Source organism: Rhea americana, unplaced genomic scaffold, assembly GCF_003343005.1.
Source record: "Rhea americana isolate MKP2758 unplaced genomic scaffold, rheAme1 scaffold_29, whole genome shotgun sequence".
In the NCBI taxonomy this organism is placed as follows: domain Eukaryota; kingdom Metazoa; phylum Chordata; class Aves; order Rheiformes; family Rheidae; genus Rhea; species Rhea americana.
The window spans coordinates 506,219-528,221 of NW_028186412.1; positions in this window are offsets into that span (position 1 = coordinate 506,219).

A 22,003-nucleotide genomic window follows, 5' to 3' on the forward strand; every position below is an offset into this window, starting at 1 on the left:
AAGACTGAGGGGGGAATCTTATCAATGTGTATCAGTATCTGAAGGGAGGGTGTCGAGGAGACGGAGACAAACTCCTTTCAGTTGTCCCATGTGACAGGACAAGAGGCAATGGGCAGAAACTGAAGCACAGGAAGTTCCGCCTGAGCGTGAGGGGGAATTTCTTCCCTGTGAGTGACGGAGCACTGGACCAGGTTGCCCAGAGAGGTTGTGGAGTCTCCTTCTCTGGAGATMTTCAAGGCCCACCTGGATGCAACCCTGTCTACCATGCTCTAGGTGCCCCTGCTGAGCAGGGAGGTTGGACTAGATGATCTCCAGAGGTCCCTTCCAACCTTACTGATTCTATGATTCTCTGGATTTTTTTAGTATCAGTTTCTAAATTGTGTATTTAATTTACAGGAAATGGTTATATTCCAATTTTGCATACAAAGAATTTTTTTAATTTCAAAAAACCTTGGTTGTCAAATGCATTTTTCACAGACAAGATATTTGTTGAGCATTAGTGTATCAAGACAGGTTTCTCTGCCTGTGCCAAGAGTCAGTTTTCTCTGAAGAACTGAATGTGTTTGAAATATTTTGAACTCCCACTTTCTGCTTCATTTCCCTAAATAATTTCACTTTTCTTCCAAAAGTTGATCTTCTTTTGTCAGATAGCAATCCATATTATTGCAACCTCATGGAAAAGAGAAATGCTGCTGACAGACTGAATATGGGATCATTATTTATGCACATAAGTCATTCTATTTTTTGTTTCTTTTACTGCAGGAAAATGTTAAATTTTCCTATTTCTAGCTAGTGTATGTGTAGATTCATTTTTTTGTTTAAACTGTCCAAACCCAGTTATGTTCTGCAAGYGTACTTAAACTAGACCTCATGGTAATTTTTTCCTACCTGCTTTTAACGTACCGCCAACCAGGAACTCAACTGAAGGCCAGCTTTAGCAAACCTGCATATATTCAACTTCCCATGGATATTCAGGCAAACTTACGCACATCACTGGCATATTCCAGAGGCATGCAAAAACACACAATGGCAATTTTGATAAAAATACTATCATTAACTGCTTGCAGCTGCTCTATTAAAAAGCAGCATTATCAGTAGAAACACAGAAAGATGGCGATTGGTTACTAAAACGGTTAGGGACTAAGCTGCCTGTTCAGTTTGACCGTATATTTTATTTGAGCAAATGAAGTTAATAAGCATGTGTGCAAATGTTCAGACATGCTGATTTGTGTGTGATTACCCAAGTCAAATGTTTAATTTGCATAACTGAATGCAAATTAGGTACAGAACTGCAGGCTAATATGAAGCATGCCATTTGGCGCCTGACAGTTTTAAAAATCAGACTCAAAACATCCATGCTTAGTGTAACTAAATCAGAGCAGCGGAGTGCAGCACAGCAGATATATCTCATTTGATTCYGCTTGTAATTATTTGCCGATAAGGGAGGATGACATGCAAACAAGCAGCAGAACTACAAGTCTGCTTCATCTTCCATCTCTGCAAGAGAAATCACTATTGCGAGCTTCTACTATGTTCTTTCTCCCCTTTACTTCATTTAAAAGACAAAGAAAAAACAATGCCTGTACAAGGATATACAAGGTTCCCTTAGAATATCTSTTTGATTGTTTTTCTGGAAGTGGAAGTTTTCCACTGTACATGCTCCTCAAATTATTTTTAGCTTTGTTTATTTACAGTCTGGAATGACATATTCAATGTGATTTGATGTTTSCTAGTATTCTTGATCCCCTCTCTTCCAAGGGAAGCAGTGGAAAGTCCACTGTGTAGTAAGTTGAATGTGAGACCTCATATGAGGAAAATATTTGTAGTGAACAAGCCAACATGGACTGGGAGCAGAATTAGATGATCTAATGGGCATTACATTACTTGAATCTAATGATTCATAATAGCAGAATGGCAAAATGGCAATTCTAATGCTATTTATGAACCCAGTAAGCAGGGCTTTTTACTGTATTTGAAATTCTGACTGACTGTAACGTACAAGAAAGCACATTAACTCTGCACAAGATGTCTCTTTAMAATCTCTATAGATGGCAATAAACCCAAACATTTCATAAGCCAGGCCAGAGACCAAAAAAGCTAGGAGATCAAAATGAGGCTGCAACCTATATAAGTGTTCCTATTTGCTACCTTAGATTTGAAGATACAGTCCACTGAGCCCTATGATTTTAAGTGGCATGATTCCTTCCTGACTCTTCTGCCTTTCAGTTTTCCGTACTTGTCCCACCAGCAGTTTCTAGTTTTCTTCAATATTGYCAACTCCTGCAATATGCTTCCTCAGTTTCAGTTACTGGAGACAAGTGACTTTACCTTGTTTTTYGTTGTCGTATTTTGTGTCGGCAAGTCCCCACAGTTGCCAAGGCTGCTCTTTCATATGCATTTCTTTAGCTTAAATAGCCCTTGTCTGGTCTACCTGTTCCCATACCCTTGCCTTACTCCTGGCTGTTTGGYTACTTGGTGAGCCAGGTTCAGGGGACAGAGGCAGCTGGAAATCCAGCAGATAAGGGCTTTTTGGCTGSATTGTTGTTCATCTGGCTCAGTCCCCTGATCTAGTTCGACGCCCGCTCACCAAACAGCTGTGATAGCACCCAGCAGTGAGCAGCACAAAGCTGAACCATGGGCAAAATGCAGAAGCTGCTGAAACTGGCCCGAGGTTGCCACTCARCGTGAAACTACAACCTGTTTAAACTGTAAAATAGGAAACAAAGGCACCCAAAACTCTTACAGTCTCAGATAAAAKATACTGATTTAAAGACATAATAGCCCTAACACTTTTTACTTTTAGTACTTACAAKCTCATGATTTTGCATTCCTAATTAATGATTTCAGAGTGATTGAGGTTAGCAGCTTTCAGGAACTGATTCATGAACATACTGCTTTCTCAATCAAGGGAAAAAGGAGCAGAGGGAAATGTCAGAGCTGCCCTTCATCTGTCTTCTCTAAGGTGTGCAGAGCCCTCCAACAGTCCCGCAGTCTGGATGARCAGGGCAGCAGGACTGGAACAGCCCTGCGAAGGGCAGCAGACCTGCAGGRCACACTTTGCCTTAAAGAACTACTAGTTCGCCTTCTACATGGAAAAAGAAGGTCTGCTCATGTGCCTTTTCCAAATGATGGTTCTATCAGTGCAACGCACTGCAGCAGCAAACGTGATGGAGCTTTGGACCAAAGCATTCTCACTTCTTGTGTTGGGCTATCCCAATTTCTCAGTAAAAATTTTCCAAGATAAAATCCAAAGCCTGAAGATAAAAAACTTATTTCTATTTATTCAAGAATATTAAAAACATCTTTTACTATCTCCTTGCATAATGCAAAATCCTGGAAGAGAGAGGGAAATATTGATCATGCATGATGGACTAGTAGAGGAAAGGTTTTCTAGYGAACTGTGTGAGCCTTCCACACAGAGGTTCACCATGGGTACATACTTCTGAGAACACACTGTGCGTTAGCTTGCAAATMCCACTGCTTCATTCTAAGTGAAACAGGACCAAAATCAAGCACAGGATCATTTTTAAAAGGCAACAGCATAAACAAGTCTGTTCCTGAAGAACCAAACTGTTAATAACCCTAAGAGAGAGAGTCAGATATGTTAGAGACAGCAGCTAAAGCTAATGGAGTTGCACTTCATTATAATTCAACTAACAATCTGACCCTCTGTTGATACTCATTCACTGGTTGATTAATAAAGGTCAATATTTAGGTATATATACATCATTATATATGACTGCCTGCACAGTATGCACCATACGGACTTCTCTCAATATATTCCTTTTTAATTAATTACGTGCTCCAGGGGCTAGTCATTCTCTTCACTGTTAAAAGTAAATGCACCTGATCTGTAGATTGATTTGTCTAACTTCAGCTTCCAGCCATTAACGCCTATTCAAGTTTTGTCTTTCTTAGAAGATTAGAAGAGCTTTCTAATCCATGTCCTGTATCTCATGCAGGAACCTACAGACTAACAAAGTTAGTCCTCATCCTTATCTCAGATAAAATAAACAGACTGAGCTATAAGATGCCACAATTATATTCAGGACCATTTTTTTCAGTTTTGTGAAACCCATTACCAATATGCTGGTAGAATCCTCCAGTAGAATAAATGCATATGAGTTCAGACTCGCAATTCAGCTTCCATAGCTTGGCATGTTGGCATGTATCAGCTCAATCAYGGTAACTCTCTGTATGAGTTTGCGTGTGTCTGTGTGTGCTCACAGACTCTAGCAAATAGGATATAATTCAACTTATCTTAAACTCTATTTTACTTCAATGATAATAAGTTATGCTAAGTCACATTTCCACTTATCTGTCACGAACTGACTGTAGGAATATGGACAGTTACCACTGGTAATTAGAAGACCATAGTTATTTAAGTTGTGGTAGCCTAATCAAGAGTCTGAGAGCTATGTACTTACAGGCTACAGAGAGATGTTGGTTGATAGAGGTCAGATTTTCCTGCCTTTTCTTGATGACTACTTTATTCCTCTTTCGGTGATACTACACAGGTCTTTAGCAGTTGCCAAATTTCAAGCACTGATTCTAACCTCATTTACAGAAAAAAAAATTCTTTCAGCCAAGAAGTTTTAACTAGAAGAGCTGGATGGTCTCAGTGCACTTTTGTTAGGATTTATAATCTTGAGGGAAAAACACAATCAGYATTTTAATGCAAAGCAATAATATAGAAAAGTAAATAGAAATAGGRGTATTCCCCCAGCTAAGAATCACAGAGTGGATCTGTCTGGTGTGCAGAGGGCTGGCGGCTGTAGAAAGCAGTGAACTTTATAGAAGAGCATGTAGGGTGGCTAAACCATTAGCGCAGGAACTGGCAAAGCCTTGGAGGATTAGCTAGCCAGGTCCTATTTCTAGCCAATAAGGGTAGGATACTAGTCTCGGAATTTTTAAGCCTTCAGTTGTGGTTGTGTAAGGAAATTATTGGATCCTTATGGATTTAGCAGCCACTGAAAATGGTCCTGCACCTCTCCCCTCACCCTATCAGTGCACCGGCATTTTTCTGGCCTCTGAGGAACTGGTTTGGAGATCTGAGCCAGCTGATGGGTCTCTGTTGATTTCCATGGGGCCGGTTTTCTGCTGACTTAACTTACTGCTCAGGTTTGTTGGTGGAGTCAGACAACTGTCAGTGCCAGCAGAAGGGGAGCAGTGGGGCACACAAACAGGGGAAGCAGGAGAAGCAGAGCCATCCCTGTTGGCAGAAGCTAAGCATTAAGTCAGTTTAGTGGTATTAAAGTGTGATACCATTAGTATTCCTGTCCCATAAAGGAAGAATAATCAACTCGACTTCAAGTCTTCGGGCTTCAAATTTGTTTTTTCTCGTGAATAGTTTGAAGACAAGATACTTTGTTTTGCTTACTCTAAGCAGTGCTCACAGTTGATGCTGAAATGGGACAGTGTTTTTAACCTTTCTTTTCCCAGAATCCTCATGAAAACAGACTGTCCTTGGTTATATCTATATAAACCCTCTTGGGACAGAGTGGGGTAAGGGAAGAACCACATCAGCGTGCAACACCACTGCTAAGCTTCTACGCACGTAGCATGGAGGTAGGGRTAGGTGTGCCTGGATGGGTGTGTAGGGCTGTACAAAATGAGGGCATGACAGAAAGCGGCTTGAGTTCTGAGTTGTTCTTTAAGGGGTGAGCGGCTGGGGATGCACAGCAATTTATGGAACATTTTACATGGGAAACTGTCCCATCAAAATAATAGAAAATGAAAAAAAAAGAGAGTATGAAAAGTATGGTAGAGAATGGCTTGAGAAGCTTGGGAGACATTTGGCTAAGGATACATTCGGTTCTGCTCCCTGCCACTTCTTCAACCAAGTGATGCAGCAAYCAAGGGATGAGGAGGGAATACTAAGCATTGCCCTGCTCATCCTTTTTGAGAGATCACAGATTAGCTGCAGACAGTCCTGAGTGTAGGGATCATTTTGGGTGCCGTACCCTTGAGCAGGTGGGCCAAGCACTTTGTATGGTTTCAGAATGGAGCTARGCACAGCCCAGACTGCCACAGAGTTTCTCTGTTGTGAAGAAGGCTGTTGAGTCTGAGACCCCTTCCATCATCCAGTGAATGATGTTAAACGGTATGTAATAATCCTGCCACTTTGAGACGGATGTTTTCTACTGACCCTGAGGGAGCCTTCTATGCCCACCAAGTGAGAAGCATGAGGAGAGCAAAGGAGGGCACAGCGAAGGGGAGTGACTTCTCCATGCAGCCAGTGCGCACTGAGGCTGGGACAGGAACYCAGACACCCCAACTGCCAGCAATGCCCTCTGGCTAACATATCCTACTGCTTCAGTGCAAACTGCATTTTCATTTGAATGCAAAAGAGCTGAATTGCGGAACTGTCCTCTAATGGCAAAAGTGACCCCAGAAGGTTTCTTTCATGGAATCTGGCCTTATTTAGTCCACAGATTGTTTTATCCAGGTCCAAACAGCATGAAGGCTGGGCCAAAACTAACCAAAAATAACCAGGAGGTCATTATCATTCATCCCTTCYTTAGGTTAAACTAATATAAATGCTTTCTAATTTATTTTCCAGATGTCTAATACAAAATAAATACCCCAAAACAGCTTCAGGAATGTAAAGGCTGTGAGTGACACAAAACATGAGAAATTCAAATTTATTCCAATCTCTCCTCTGTGCTGCCACACTGTCCTAGTCTCACCCCAACGTGCATGCAGTCACTCTGGGGGTGCCAAGACTAATCCATTAGTGCTGCACGAAATGCATGGAGCAGTTTCAACAGGGTGAAGTAAGGGAACATAAATCATCTCTGACACAGCAGCTAATTACGGCAGAACACCAAAGAGCTTCAGTGATGAACCACAAGAGTAACCTCATCTTATTTTGACACTTCAACTATGTGAGCTCTCCTCAGCTTCTGAAAACCTCTGTAGCTCAACAGATTTTACATAGATCACACGGTGCATCAGTGCCTACATATCCAGAAAATGTAAAAATGGAGAACTGAAAGGCTCCAAATCTCTAGTCTGCACYCTCTTTTCATTCCTGTTTTCTCAGAATTTCATGTTATTTTTTGTCATCATCTGGTAATCTACTGGCCTCTCATTTCTTCTCAATGGCTGCAGCTCTTAGACCTTGTCTAACATTATTCCAATACAAGTTTAATGAGATCTTTGCTTTAAATAACCTAATGAAATAAAGTCACCAATTAATCCCTTTGGGCCAAAGTCAGCTCCTCTTTATTTTTGTTCTCTAAAAAAAGGCTGTAAAAGTCCCTCCTGCAGAGGGTGATCCTATTGAATTTAATTGAGATTAACCCATTAGGTTCAAAAGAAATTGCAGTACAAGGTGTGAAGAGTTGGAAATTTTTGATGAAAAGGGTTTTTCCATTGCAGAAATGGCAATTCATTGAAAGTAACGTATTTTGTGGAAATTGTTTCGGAAGCAAAAGGTATTACTGAACTTCAGCACTACAAGAACTCAGAATTGTTCTGAATCAATATGAAGTCAAATGCTAAGATCACCATGACATGGAAATTCTGAGCTTTAACTGGATCTAGAGTTAAGCAGAAACAAGCAAGTATCGAAACACTTTGACCTCTCCAAGTACTTCTCAACAGCATCCCTTTCCTGCAGTGGTGCAGAATTTTTAAAGCCAAAAGGGAACCTGCAAGAAAATCTGTCTACATCTGTGTACACTGTACAAAATGCCACCCATCCTTGSTGTGACAGATGCTCCGCTACACTTGTTCTTGAGGACTGTGACATGGGCTATGCCTCCGCTGCAGACTGCGAATCAAACACGGGGATGTTTGCCTGGGTTAAACCTCACTGGCAGTGGGAACGGCTGTGCTGCAGTAGTGCAGACCTCCGGGCAGGCTCATTTATTCTGCTGAGGTAAATCAGTCTGGGCTTTCCCCACTGCTGCAGCTGGACTGCTCTTGGTATCTGAATTAGCTCATTTGAAGTTCATGTATCTCAATGTTGCACTTCAATCTGCAGTGTAGACAGAGCATTATTTCTAATCTAAATTTATCCAGCTTCAGTTTTCAGCCACTGGATCCATGTCTCTCTCTATCCAKTCTAAAAACCTTCTATTATTAAAAATAAGCTACAGAGCTGAACAGATCACATCCATCAAAGTTTTTTGTTCCACCCACTATTTTCCTCACTTCTAAGCCACCGTCTCCTTTCTCCGCCTTTGGGTCTCCTTGCCCGGGCTTCTGTTTTACGGCAGGGGAGCGAGCGCGAGCCTGCGTGCGTGTGGCCCTGGCGGGTGCTGCGACTCCCACGGAAGAGGAGCTCGGCGCTGGCGCTGCTCCGGTTGCATTGCAGAGTGCAGCATCGCTGCGGGCGAGCTTGCGCTGTGCCGGCGTTTCCCGTGGCTGGTGGAGCCCGAAAAATTAGTCCGGCTTTGGCCTGATTCCTCACCTGAGAAGTATTTCGCTTTTGTCACACCTTGGTTTGTTTGACAGAGTTAGACACCAGTAAAACTACCGTCACTTCTCCCCCTAAAACCGCCCTCCAGATCGTTCCAGTAGCTCCAGAAAGCAGGCTCTGCCAGTCGAGGCGCTGTCAGACCACGACCGCTCCGGGCGAGAGCGCAGACGAGGATTTCATCGCACGAGATCGGGTTCGTCCGCCGGGACGAGGCGAATTCTTTGTCTGCAGGTAGCAGTGTTTAAAGTCCGGCGCTCRGGGGCTGCCCACGCGATCTCACTGAACAACGAGCCGGGGGGAACGTTCCCCCGCTTGCCTCGCGAGCTGCCCGAGCCGCCASGGCGCTAGGATTTATAGAGTTAAGAATTACACAAGGTTATACTGCTGTATAAAATGCAATTAAGATGCAAAGAATATTTTACAGCCTGACTGCATCAGTGTCATAGAATTTCATAGCTGACTGTGTGTTTTTCCATTTCCTAGAGCACTCTTTAAAAGCTGAAGGAAACGTATTAAAACCCAACRAGATTAAATTATACATAGTTCCTATTACTCTGCTCTTATAAAAGGACCTCACATGGACACCTCAACCTGAAACACAGGAAAGATGAGGTTATTTTTGCCATAAGCCAAACATGTGTCCTTTAGGCTATGTAAGAAATATTTGTGGTCCCTGCTKGTGTTGTCCGAATGTACATCATATRTTAGATTCCTGAATACACAGAAATACCTTGCTATTAAAACTAAACAAAAGGGATTTAACRGATTGGACTAATGAATTTCAGGAACTGATTATCCATGGCACTATGATACTGGCAGATGTGTTAAAAACRGTGAAATAATGTAGGACCTTGCCTAAATCAGATTTATACACAGTGCCAGCTAACTGGTAAAAAATAGCAATAACCTTTTAAAACATTAATTTAGGCTTTTATTAGAATACAAAGAACCTCTAGTTTTTGAAAGCAGGCATTGTCTCCCTTTTTAATTTCAACAGCACCATGGCTTGAATACAACACAGCAGGGTGTGTGTTTTCTAAAGTTGGGTTATTATCAGAGTGTTCAATGCAGTTTGCCAATAAGCCTTTATTTGGCAAAGCTTAAAACTGCTGACAAATGAGATTCTTCCTACAGCAGTAAAACAAGGCACAGTTAAATACGCCTAATTACAAAACCACACCAAGAACTACTGCGAGGTATGTACACTGGTGAAAAATCAAATGATGTCTACAGCCCAGCGAGCGGCTGGCACCTCAATGCCATCTAACCGCATGGATTCAAAGCGTATATAAACCCCAAAGTTCGAGGGAGAAGCTCTTGAGTGGCCGATGCCTGCTGCAACCCCACTGCATTACCGCCGTAACCCCCTCCCGTCCGTGAAGCTGGTTCAGCTCCTGCAGTCGTGCTGGCTTGTAGTAGCAGTCTAGCCATAGCGAAAGCGACTGCCCCATAAGATCAGAAGCAGATCTCTCTGCTTAAGCAAGCAGAGAAAGAAATCTAAAAATAAGTTTCTCGCTTTGAACCATCAGTTCAATGAATTGATCATTTGCCTACAAAAGTAAGGCAGTTCGTGTTCCTTCCAGGCTCTCCACCGTTGCTGCTCTAGACCTCTGCTGCTTGCTCTCCATATGTGTGAGCTGCTATAGAGATGAGAGTAAAATTAAAAATTTGAAGCAAAAGGAAACAAAATCTGTTTAAAATGATGTAGTTCTTCATAAGGCTGGGTCACTGGAGGACTTGCTTCTTTTCTCTAGGAGTGTCAGATAACATACAGTTTGAGTTCAATGAGTTCATTGAGTAAATCAATGTGAATCTCAAATATAATGATGCATAACACCGGTGAACTCTGTTCTGTCTCCAAGGGAATTACTAGTATTTTGTGGGAGATTAATTTGCCCATCTGGCCTAAAGGTTGTTTCTAATGTAGTTTTTGTGTGTTTCATCCAGCAGCGTATCAATACCTATTTGTGAGCAACACTCTCTGATGAGAGAATGTGCACAATGAAGAACCACAGTAAACGTGACAGGGATACAGAAAGAAATTTAAAAATGAATTTTGATTGCGTTGACTATTAGTTGAYGTACTATAAAACTTTGGGGCAGAAATCTCTCTTGACCTCAGTTTCAGGACACTTAATAATAGTCCCATGCAAAACACAAAGCAAACAGGAGTAAATCAATATGGAACACTGCAGTTTCATGACTATGTTGAATTTTTTGCATATTTTAAAGGCTTCATGTTTAATATAAATATTTATAATTTAGGAACCACAAAGAGAAGTAGCTCATTACAGCAAAAACATGTTGCTATATCTAGTAAAAATGCCAGAACTTCAAGTAAAACGTGCTGTAACATAATGGAGAATTTTATTTGTTACTATGTCCTGTCACTTCCTTCAGCTACAGCGAGTGTCCCTGAATGGTGATTTAYAGCAGCTGCATTTCCAACACAGCGTGTCTCAGCCACTTTGAGTGAGACTATATTTAAGAGCGAACTTAGGAGTTTCATATTTATTCCCTTTYACTGCTTTCAAGATCAGCTTTCCTTAGTTTCCAGGATAAGTGTTCTGAGCATTACCCCCATAAACTCAAACTGTAATCTGAAAAACCAACGTGGTACTTTCCCATTGCTTCTGTGCCAAATGAGRGCTGCTACATCTGTGCTTAAATAACATTAGCAATCCTGTCAGAAATGCCTGGAGTGCCTAAAGAACCTAACTTCCCTTTTCAAAAGCACGTAAATCATAAGAGAGCACACATTTAATAGAGAATCAATTTGCTTAGGCTCCTGAGTGTACCAAGCCACTTTTGAAAATGAGACTCAGCCTCTAAGGTCATGTAAGCACTTTTGAAAACTCTACATGCCAGCTCAAATTCACTTTAATTGTTTTGATAATTGAGTTCAGGATGAAATAGGATTCGTGGGAATGATGTGTAGGCAAGAAAGATCCCAGCTTCGTTGTTAGATCCCAGGTTTGGCTTACAGAGCGGGCAGTTAGGGTGAAGAAAGATCATCTATGATCTGTGGGTAACTGAGGGCAATTGTGAAAAGGGGAAAGGGAAGCTTTAGGAGAGCAATGCACAAGATACTAGCCTGGAAATTAACAGTTGCCCTTAGCAGGATCAGTATWGGAAGTGCACCGTTAAGGTCACCCCAGACTCCACTTATACCTAAAGCTAAATTCCTGTTTATGACATGCTCATAAACGGCTCTAATGCGAGCGTGCGGGATACTGCRCGGCGTGCCGAGCGCCTTAACACCAGAGACTTAGTGAACTCGGAAGGAAATTGAAAAGTGATCAGGCAGATGGAAGGACCAATGTATGGGAAAGGATTGAGAGTTAACTCTGTATAGCCTGACTGAGAACTGTATTAAGGTGTCTAGCTAATATAAATGCCTTGGGAACAGTGTTATTATTTACAGGGAGCATTTTAAATCAGTCAGGAATGGAATTAAAGACTTAGGCATTCATTTCAGACATGCATCACGTAGCAAGTTAGCATGTGTCAGCAGAGCTCTTTACGTGTGCATTTTTAGCCCCACAGCTTATTTGCCCTAGTTAAGCTGCATTTGTTGCATGCTAAGGGGGAGGTGCACAGGCTGTTACCACCACTCTGCTCACGGGGTAACTTGTTCATGAGACCAAGCCCTAAGAAAATAAAAGTATGATCTGAATAAAAAAAAAAAAATCCCGACTGAAATCTACTGAACTACATTCTTGTCTCTCTGGGAAGCAGCTGAAGCTTCATTGGTTAGGTTACTTAAAACTACACTGACAAAATACTGGACAGTGTACTGTAACAAATAACTCTGAAATGGCAGAGATAAGCTAGCTGTTGTAAAGATGGAGACAGTTTCTCTATCTTTTATTTCTTTCAAATATAACTTTCAGATGCCCTTCTGTAGAATATTAGGTGAGCCAATTCAAATAAAACAAAAGCCTTTAAATTTTCTTTTTGTTTTAGGATCCAATTTCCTGGACCATTTTTTTAAGCTCTCTAGTGTTGGAATAAATGTTTTCCCACTTTCTGTTTCTATTTGAAAATTGAGAGTGACAAAATGCCCCAAGAAAAGACGTTCTCATAGAATTTCCAGCTGGGACAAGATGCAAAGGTTGCCAAAAAACTCGTGAGAAAGTTTACTATCAAGAGATTTCCAAGCCCATCCTTCAAAGTCTAAAGATTCTGCTCAGTGCTACAATATCAGCAAAACTGACTCCAGGCTCTGCTTGTCCTGAAAGCTGTCCATCGCTCCCCGGTGCACGGCACCATTACAACATCTGTAGCAAGTTAGGATGCTGGTCAGTATAACGTCTGTACAGTAAGGAAAAGCTTTATTCCCTGGAAGGCAATGATGGACTTGGGAGGCAGATGGCTGGTTGGGAATCTGGACTCCCCAACTGATTCCTCTGCTCTGCTGCTTCTACCCACCATGACTTAACGGATCTCTAGACTTTTTCTGTGACTGGGCAGGGGGCACTGATATTGCTGTTTTAGTTCAAGTTAGGTGAGTGCTTTTGAAGCACATGGCTTGCTTCTTCCCACTTCCCACACTTTATTTCATATCATGCAGCGGTGCCAGAGCACACAAAGTAGATCCTTTCCAGTGAAATGAACTCAAAAGATGTGCTAGAGAGGTACTGTTAGAGAAATACTGTGAGAAAAACCTTGCAAATAGTTAACAAGACTCAAGGACAAGGGAGAGAGAAAAACAGTACTGCAAAGGATAACCAGCTCCGGCTAAAGAACCTTGATGAAACCACAGCGCTTTGAAGATTGCGAAGGGTAGGTAAGACAAAAASAGCAGAATAACCCAGAAGTGACCTTAGGTTCACTAGAGCTTATTAACATATTAAACTTCATACTCCTAAATGAATAATGAGATGGAAATGACATGATAATGATGTTACCGCCTCTTCTTCGCTTCATATGCTAATTAACAAGAATGTGAAAGCGCAAGCGCAGAGCAATTACCTGATGTAATGAAACTGTAACCAATAGAAAGATTTGTATAAAATACTCCCTGAAAAGTGTGTATAAATCAAGAATGAGAGAGGGAGAAGGGGTGCTAGCTTTGTGGATTTATCACCTAGCACCCACCTCTGCGCAGAAATGAAATAAACCAGTATCTCGACCCTGTGTGTCTATTGGTTGCTTGCACACCGGGTAACAGAACCCAGATTTTGGGACAACAGTACATCTAACGGTGTTGGACCCACTAGCAGGCTCTTTGGCCCACGGGACTGCACAAGACAGCCAAATGCCCCAGAACACGTGGAGGTAGACAGAAGGTCCTTGGCACCTAGTGCTTTACCCACCACCTAGTGCTTCTGTCCCACCACACCGCTTGCTAATGCAGACATCATCTGGCTGCTTGCATTTCTGCTCATAGGAGCACCTCACCAACACTACCCCTCTGTATCTTACTTCATACACTAACAAGTGCAGTGTTTCCTCATTAGGCACAGTCTTGAATGTGTCCTTCTTTTTAAGTGCCTTGAGTTTTCAAATAGAAGACATCCTGCCAAATATTACAGAAACAGTGCCATTAGTACTGAAATGCCGTAGCAGCCTGGTGGTATCTCACCTCCATGATATTCCCTACAAATGTATGCATTTTCTAAAATGGTGAAATCTTATATGTAACTTGAGAGTCACTGCAATGCCTTGGTCTCTTCAACAGAAAGGATAAGAAGGGGCGATGAGAACTGTRTAGCTGACGTTTAGGTGAGGACTGTACTGAGGCAGCTCTCGTGGATGGAAAGAGCGTCCCCATTCAAAATCCAGGCAGCTCTCTGCCTCATACCAAAGTATTTCTCGTTAGTGGAGATCACCTATCAATAACTGAGATATACAACTGAGTCCTCTTCAGTCCCAGCAGTAGCATGTTTTCTATAATTCCTTTCTAGGAAGTAGTAATCCGAGTTCACATTTCTTGTCCATGTTCTTGATGCCCTGAAAAACTCAAATCCTCCATACTTCTCCACCTTGACTAATGTGATGGAAATATCTACCTTAATGCATCACTTTGTCTTGTTCAGACTGCTACCGAAGTATACTATCTATGAATGCAAGATTCAAGACTGACTTTTGTAACTTGTAGTGTAATAGCATACTCTAATTTCATGAAAAAGTGTAATTATGAACTTGAAAGATTCATGCATAATTTTTAATTTATGAAGCAGACTAAGTAATTAAAACAGGAATTATTTCATGAGAAGTAAACAAACCATTTAAAAACTCCACTTTTTCTCAAAAATATCTAATTGGTATTTGGATCCTTATATTCTGTTCCAAAAGGAAACTGAAATCTCCCAAATGTTTTCCTTTTCAGTAGAATAAAAAAAGTTCTTTTTTTTTTTCAAAATGAAATAGAAAGGCTTTTGGTCTTTACAGGTTTCTCACCACACCCATTTTATAGAGATAACATGGAAAAAAAAGAACAAAGAGAAAAAAAAGGGAAAAAATAAAGACATGAAGAAATTTCATTTATTAGCTTCTAGTTTTTCATTTTTCATTTTTCAGCAAAATCAGAAAACATAAATATAAAACTTTTTGATAAGATTTCCACTTTTTCAAAAAGCTTTTTTTCCTAAAAGATTAACATATATTATTAGAAAACCTACAGCCAAAATGTTGGCCTTGGGACWGCGCAGGTTTTAGTACTAGTATGAGAAGTCTAAATATGAGACTGCAAATGTTCTTTGATACTGGAGTGTTTGGAAAAAAACCCAAAACCTTCAGATATAGAGGGAATGTATTTAGAATTAGCAGGGAAAACAGTAATTGAACAAAGTAAACAGTAATTAAAATATTGCAATACAAAGACTAGGATATTGCAAAATTACCCTAGCTAAAGATCACAGGAGAGAAGTGCTCTTTTGGTTCAAACCATGATGTATGTACACCTAAGATATCATTAAAGTTGGACAGGACAATGTACAAGAAAACTATTTTACATCCATGTTACTCTAACTTCATGACAGCATAGTGGTTTAGCTATACATGATTTCAGTGGAAATGTGCTAGTGAATCATGACCCTGTAGGTCTTCTTTCCTGATAAGAAAATATTTGACTACTTTTTACAAGTGTGGTGGGCATGATCATTGGCTTTATGGGTTTATCCTGACTTACACCAGCTGCAGATCCTGCCCAATCTATATTTTGTCTCGCCTGGATTTAATTAGAGGCTGAAAAGGTCATGATCCATGTGACTGAGACAAGCAGGAAAGTTATCTACAGAAAACCTGAGCAAAATAAAGCAAAGCCCCCAACTCTATTTGAACTTACAAGTTTGGCAACACAAAACAGACAGTCCCCCCTCCAGGCCATGCAGCCTTTGATTGCCAGCTATGGGGACTTGCAGGTGTTAAATCACCCACAGCAGGGCTGTCCCATGGCTCCCTTAGGGCAAACCCTGCTCTTTGATGCTTCCCCTGATCTCAGTGGGAGTCCTACCCTGCACCCAGGCAAAGGACAGGAAGCAGCAGAAACCTTCTCTCTGAACATGAAACCTGCCTTGCAAATCCAGTATCTCAGCCCTGTTTCTGCATGAGTGAATTGGAGACTGGAGAATGAGGATCTCCCAATGTTTTAACGATGAAATGGGGATCCTCAGGTAAAACATCGGGGCTATCCAAATCTACTTGGAAAATGAAGTGCTGTGGATTGGCATTGTCAAGGAGTGGCCAAGATTATCTGTCCAGTATAGTCCAGGAYGGACGGTGACATGAAATGGCATGTTCTGTCTGCATGCTCCGCTGTAGGTTTCAATCACTGTTCTTCCCTGAGAAGATATCTGCATTTCAAAGGTTTTGACATAAACTTTGATTTGACAGATTCTTTCAGTGCAGACTCACRTGTAGCTGCACTCTCCAAACAGGACCCTTTCTTACAGATGAATCGTTACATGGAAACTTCACTGTACTCTTTGACAGCAGACAGACTCCTCTCCCCCAYAGATTTATATCCTTATATACTTATATCTCACCATGGAGAGTAGCGGACWGATTCTCACTTTTGTACTACCCATTTGCACTACTCTGGGAGTAAACCTGCWACTGCCTTTACAGTATGCCTGTTGGAAGTAAGAAGGGAGTATATTTGCTCACACAGTAAGTTTTCAGGGATGTCATGGGGCACAGTATCAAAATGGGAGTCAGGAATAAGAAAGAAAAAAAGAAACATGTTGCAAGCTTTTAAAGAGATCAGCAAGTCAAAATCAAGGGCTCAGCCCTTAAGATCAAGATGCTCAACTAATATGGACCAGAATCCCCAAACCATCACTACCCTGTAGTCAGTAGGTATGATGCAGATGTGCATGGCAAAGGTAAGGCCTGTCTATGCTAGATACAGGACTTGGTGTGGGATGGAGCAAGTTTGTGAGATGGGCTCTCGGGAACCTCTAAGCCACCAGTATGTTATCCTTCTCCTATTCCACATGATAGGGGTGCAGCCACCTGCTATAAAAACAAGTATCTCAAAAAATGTAAAAAATATAAAATAATTAATTGCTCAAGGAGGAAGACAGTCACTGATGGTATGTGATACTTCCATCGCTTAATGCGCTTAGATTACCACAATGACAATATGGCATGAAAATCTGAAACAGAGAGATGGAAAGAAAGGGATGGAGAGAGGAGAGGAGAAACACAACCTACTTATTTTTATATTAAAAAGATGGAGATTTAAAAATTTATGCCCACTGCTGTGCTGACAGTTCGGAGAAAAATGCAGTTGTATAATATTAATCACTGTCTGCCTTCAGTTCTGCCAACCCATAAGAGAGAAAAGATATCAGGAATACAAGTATCCATTTTCATCTGTGGTCTTCAAAGGAGTTTGATGCCTTTCACTTAGAAATAGAAGAATACCAGATGTTGGCCTAATTGCCTCCTCAGACCTGTTTTTGCTTCTTATCTTTTAATTCTCATTCTCCTAAGCTGTAATGAAGAACAGAATCTGATTCTGGTATTTCTTTATGTAGAATCTTCTACAGCAATTGCTTCAGCAAGCTTAATTCTGCTGTGACAGCACAACATGAACAAATGCAGGTACATGTTACCGCATTCAACCCAAAGTATCTTGTAGCAAGTTCTTTCAGAACTGTCTACTCTGAAGGTTCTTTAGTTTGTTTGTTTGCCCCTTTTCCTGTAATACTTTCCAATAATCGTTGACACAGGGAGGAAGTTTTGGTAAATGTACATTCCTCTGGACTGGTAGGTTAATCCCTAGGCAGCAGGAAATGTTCTGATGAGCTTTCAATCATCACTTCAGCAGTAGCATGAACAACAGCAACAAAAACGCTAGAAAAACTATAAAGCCAAAGACCCTAGAGTATTTTAGAAGTGTATAAAAAACCTATGGGGCYAGATTCTTCTCTCATTGACATTCACACAGAAAACCACATCCTGTCATTGAGAACGTGGTGAAAGCGAAAGTTCAYGGAGCAAAAGCGCAAAGTGCACATACTAACAGTTCAGCGCAGAAATGCTACGAAGCTACTGCCTAAGCTGGAAGAGGCAGAAATAAGGTGCTTGTAGGAGTGCTAGACAGGTTACCAGCCACTTCCAGCACTTAACAGCTCATGAGCTAAGCTGGCCTAAAGTACGATAGCTGGCATGTGAGAGACAACACGAAATGCTTAGCTGAGACTTCCAACAACAGAAAATGTATCACAAAGATGCTTTGTCTTCCCTAATGTCCAAGAAAGTGGAGACACCCAAAGCCCTTTGCCTGCTTCCAAAAGACGGAGGACACTGCCAGCGTCAGCCAGGCGTTTCRTCGGAATACGCGGCAGCTGCCTGCTGCCAGTTCTGCTGTTGGGACTCCGGATTTTATCTGTGGAAATCCCAAACTGCAGTATCCCACGCAGAGGAAAGGCACACCAAGCCATGCCCTCCGGGGAATAACGTGCAAATAGTAATGCAAACCACAGGCAAAGGGGTGACTCTTCAAATGGTGCAAATTGAGAGGGTTGCGAGAATCCAGCTCACGGACACTCCGGAGCTACCTGGCCCTTTTATTTTGTTTTGTCAAGAAATTTATAACTAATTATCACACAGTTTAGTGAGGAAATTTCCCTACCTTCCTCTTCCTCCTCCAACAAATCAGGCCTGATCTACGCACAAAAGGTTTGTACACACAGGAAACTAAGCTAAATTACAGATGTGATTTTTAAGTAGATTAGTTAAAGCACATTAAATCCTTATATGGAAGGTTTCATTCAGAAATAAAGTAACTGTAATTTGCTTTAGGAATGAATCAAGCAAACTAAAGGCTCCTTTATGTTTGAATAAAAGCATCCTCCCAGGGGTTTAATAGGTTTTACCTGAGACACTTTAAATTCACATTTTAATTATTGCACTTTATCTTCCATCCAGATAAGCCCAAATGGTACCAGTTTAACTGCTGTTTTGTTTCAGGTGCCAGCTAAACCTCTACAGCCACACTTAAACCAAAATATGGGTATCTATACAGGGCTTTGCACAAGCTTCCGTAAACTGGTTTACAAAATAAAACTAATTCAGCTTCTGTGTGGAGATAAGGCCTGAATAGCTGAGAGAATGGGATTTATAGATAAATGAGGAGGAATGCCGTAAAAGCCCCATTGATTCCTAGCTGCGCTTCTGTTCTAAATCCCATTCTCTCCTCCTCTGCTGCCTCTGCTGAAGACTGCTGGATCTCTTTTCTTTYTCTTTAAAACTTCAACTGAGTTTCAACTTGCTTCACAAGACTGACAATGAAGACTTAATCCCTCCTGGAATCTGCAAGATGTAAAAGGCTGTAAGCTAGCCAGGCTTGACAGGGCTCTGAGTGGGAAATCGCAGGCGCTGTTTGGTAGCGTGGGTTGTGCCAATCCACTGGGGCAGTCCCTGCCTTCAGCCAGGGCTCTGCAGAACCACAGCGGTTAAAAAACGGGGCAGCTGCACGTGGAGCAGCAGAATCTAGCCCTTTGTGGAGGGAACGAATCACATTTAAGCTGCTGGCTGGACACTGACTTGTACAGGGCTAGGATTTCACTCCATGGTTTACATGCTCCATTTCGTTCAGGAAACGCCTCCAGATTGACACCACAGGGTTTTGTTTTGTTTTTAAGCATCAGACTAAAAGCATTAGGAAAAAATTCYGATTCCATCCAGACGCTTTGATGGTGTTTGGTAGGGATGAAGTCCTCACCGTGGGTGACACCACGGCTGGTAAAGCATTTAGAGAACACTAACACCTAATGACAGTGACAAACATCTTTTAGGAAGGAGGCTAACTGACATAATTTGCAATCAACTAAGGCAAATATTTATGCATGCCATTATCACTTCCTGGCGGGATTATTGTAATCCATTACTTGCAGGCCTCCATGCTACAGTGCTTCCTTCGGGGATTTGCAAGTTTTGCAGAACTGTGGCTCCAAACCGCTCATCCCAGCCAAGATTCATTACTCACGTTCCAGGGAGAACCTCACTGACTTCCTCTGCGGCAAAGAACTCTCTTTAAGGAGTTTTTGCTTGGACATATGTACGATAGGGACTCACTCTGTCACCCCCATATTCCAAAATGTTTTAGCTCCAAACTCCACAGGTAGACCATAAACTGCCTTCACCTGGCAGAGCATCTGAGGGTCTGCTCACAATCAAAATGCATTAGAGGCCAAAAGCTATTGGTAGCACACAAGTAATTTCATTAGTTATGGCTGTAGGAAAACTAGCCAGAGTCTCTTCAAGAGACTTGATTAACTGAGAAGTAATTACATTGTGAAAATTGGTGAGTAATTTCATATTTGTTGCACTTAGAGACAAGGCTCTTCTGTTTTGTTTTAGTGTAGAAAAATGCTAACTCTGTGAATTTCCACTGATGTCAGTGGGGGGGCTCAGCACTTCAAAATCGTGCTAACTTACTAAAGTGCAATTGTATGCAATTTAAGAGCCAAAAGGCTTTGAGTCACGTGCACTTAGCAAATGCTAGCAGTAGTTTCAAGATGTTGCCACCAACTTTTCTTTTTTTCTCATCCGTAAACTACTATTTCCACTGCAGTGCTGGCAGAAAGGAACATTAAGGAGCTCTTATTAACTGCGGGGAGCTCTTATTAACTGATAGYGCTGGGTCGGTAATCCTGGGAGAGGGTTTGGCAGAGAGCTGGAAGTGGGCAATACTTTAGCTTCTGCAGCTAACTTCAGCAGGGCTTTGTCTGGCAGCACCTGAACTTTCATAAACCTCAGCCTCCAAGAATAGCCGCAGGTGGGCCAGGCTCTGATCTTTCAGCTTCCTTTTTCAAGGTCTACCTAGTCACACTGTACCAAACCCACTGTCTCTGGCAAGAGGCTTTAACACGGCAACCTATGGGATAAACATTGAAGGGTTAATTTCCAGGCAACCTGTAGATGCTGGTATCAGCTCAGCGCTAAGCAGATGATTCTGAACACCCTAAAAAGAAGATACTACTTTTGCAACTATGGCAGGGGGATAATAGTGTAAAGAGATCACCTTTAAGTTGTAAAACATACTGACAAATGCAACAATTTTTGGAACATCCTCACTGGCATTAGCTAAACTGTGATGAAAACAACATCACTCATCATAACAAATTTTGACTGACAGGCCCAAACCTCATCACTCCTGAAGAGCACATAATTTTGAGGCTGAGTAATCATTAGAGCACAACAATGTGATAAACAAAGCTCTTCAGAGCAGTTGTTCCTGCCAACTCTACGTCGCAGAGCAGCTTTGTGTGGAGTGTGGGTCCTGCGGTGAAACTGAATTCTTCTGACACCTTTATTCTGCAAGATGAAGTGCCTCACACAAGTTCATCTGAGCCAGAGACAGAGTGTATTCCAGCTCCAGCCTGCACTATGGTAAACAAAAATTCTCCCAGGAATTCAGGAATATTACAGACCTCACCACTTACTTTTGCTCCATATGCAAGACACAATTCTTCAACCTGATCTTGGAAGGATGTTTCATGTTCATATTGGCATGTGCCTTTTAATAAACAGGCAGTTCAACTTTCTTCCCAACTCTCAATGCCTGACACTTCTCTTCTTTCAGAAGAGACTGACAGAGCAAATGATGTGTGACTGAAGCACAGGTCTCTTTGTACAGCACGCTGCAGAAAGGTGGTCAGATATGACAGCAATGAGCATGCAATTCCAAGAAGTTAGGGAAGCCAAAGATGGCTCCCAATATTTTTGTGAGTAATATTGACATTTTGAAGTTTTCAAAATCTAGCTCAAGTCTATGTCTTTCTTCAAAGAAAAGAAAGAAGACAGATAATGACACCCAAGGACTGAAGTTACTTAGAAAGAAAGGTGCAGCTGTAATCAAACTGACTTTAACCATACAGGGAGCTGCATAACCATCTCTGTTTTCTGTATAGAAAGAAAAGGTCAGATTTCTAGCTACTAATCAGTAGCTAGAAAGCAGCCTCAGGATTTGGTCTCGGCATCATTTTTGGAAAAGGTTGAGAAGCCAAAGTTTATTACTGTGACATTCTCAGATAATTAACTTATGAATGAGACATAATGTTTTTATCAAGTAAGTAAACTTACAAGGCATCTTCTAGCATACTCAGAAGTTAGAAA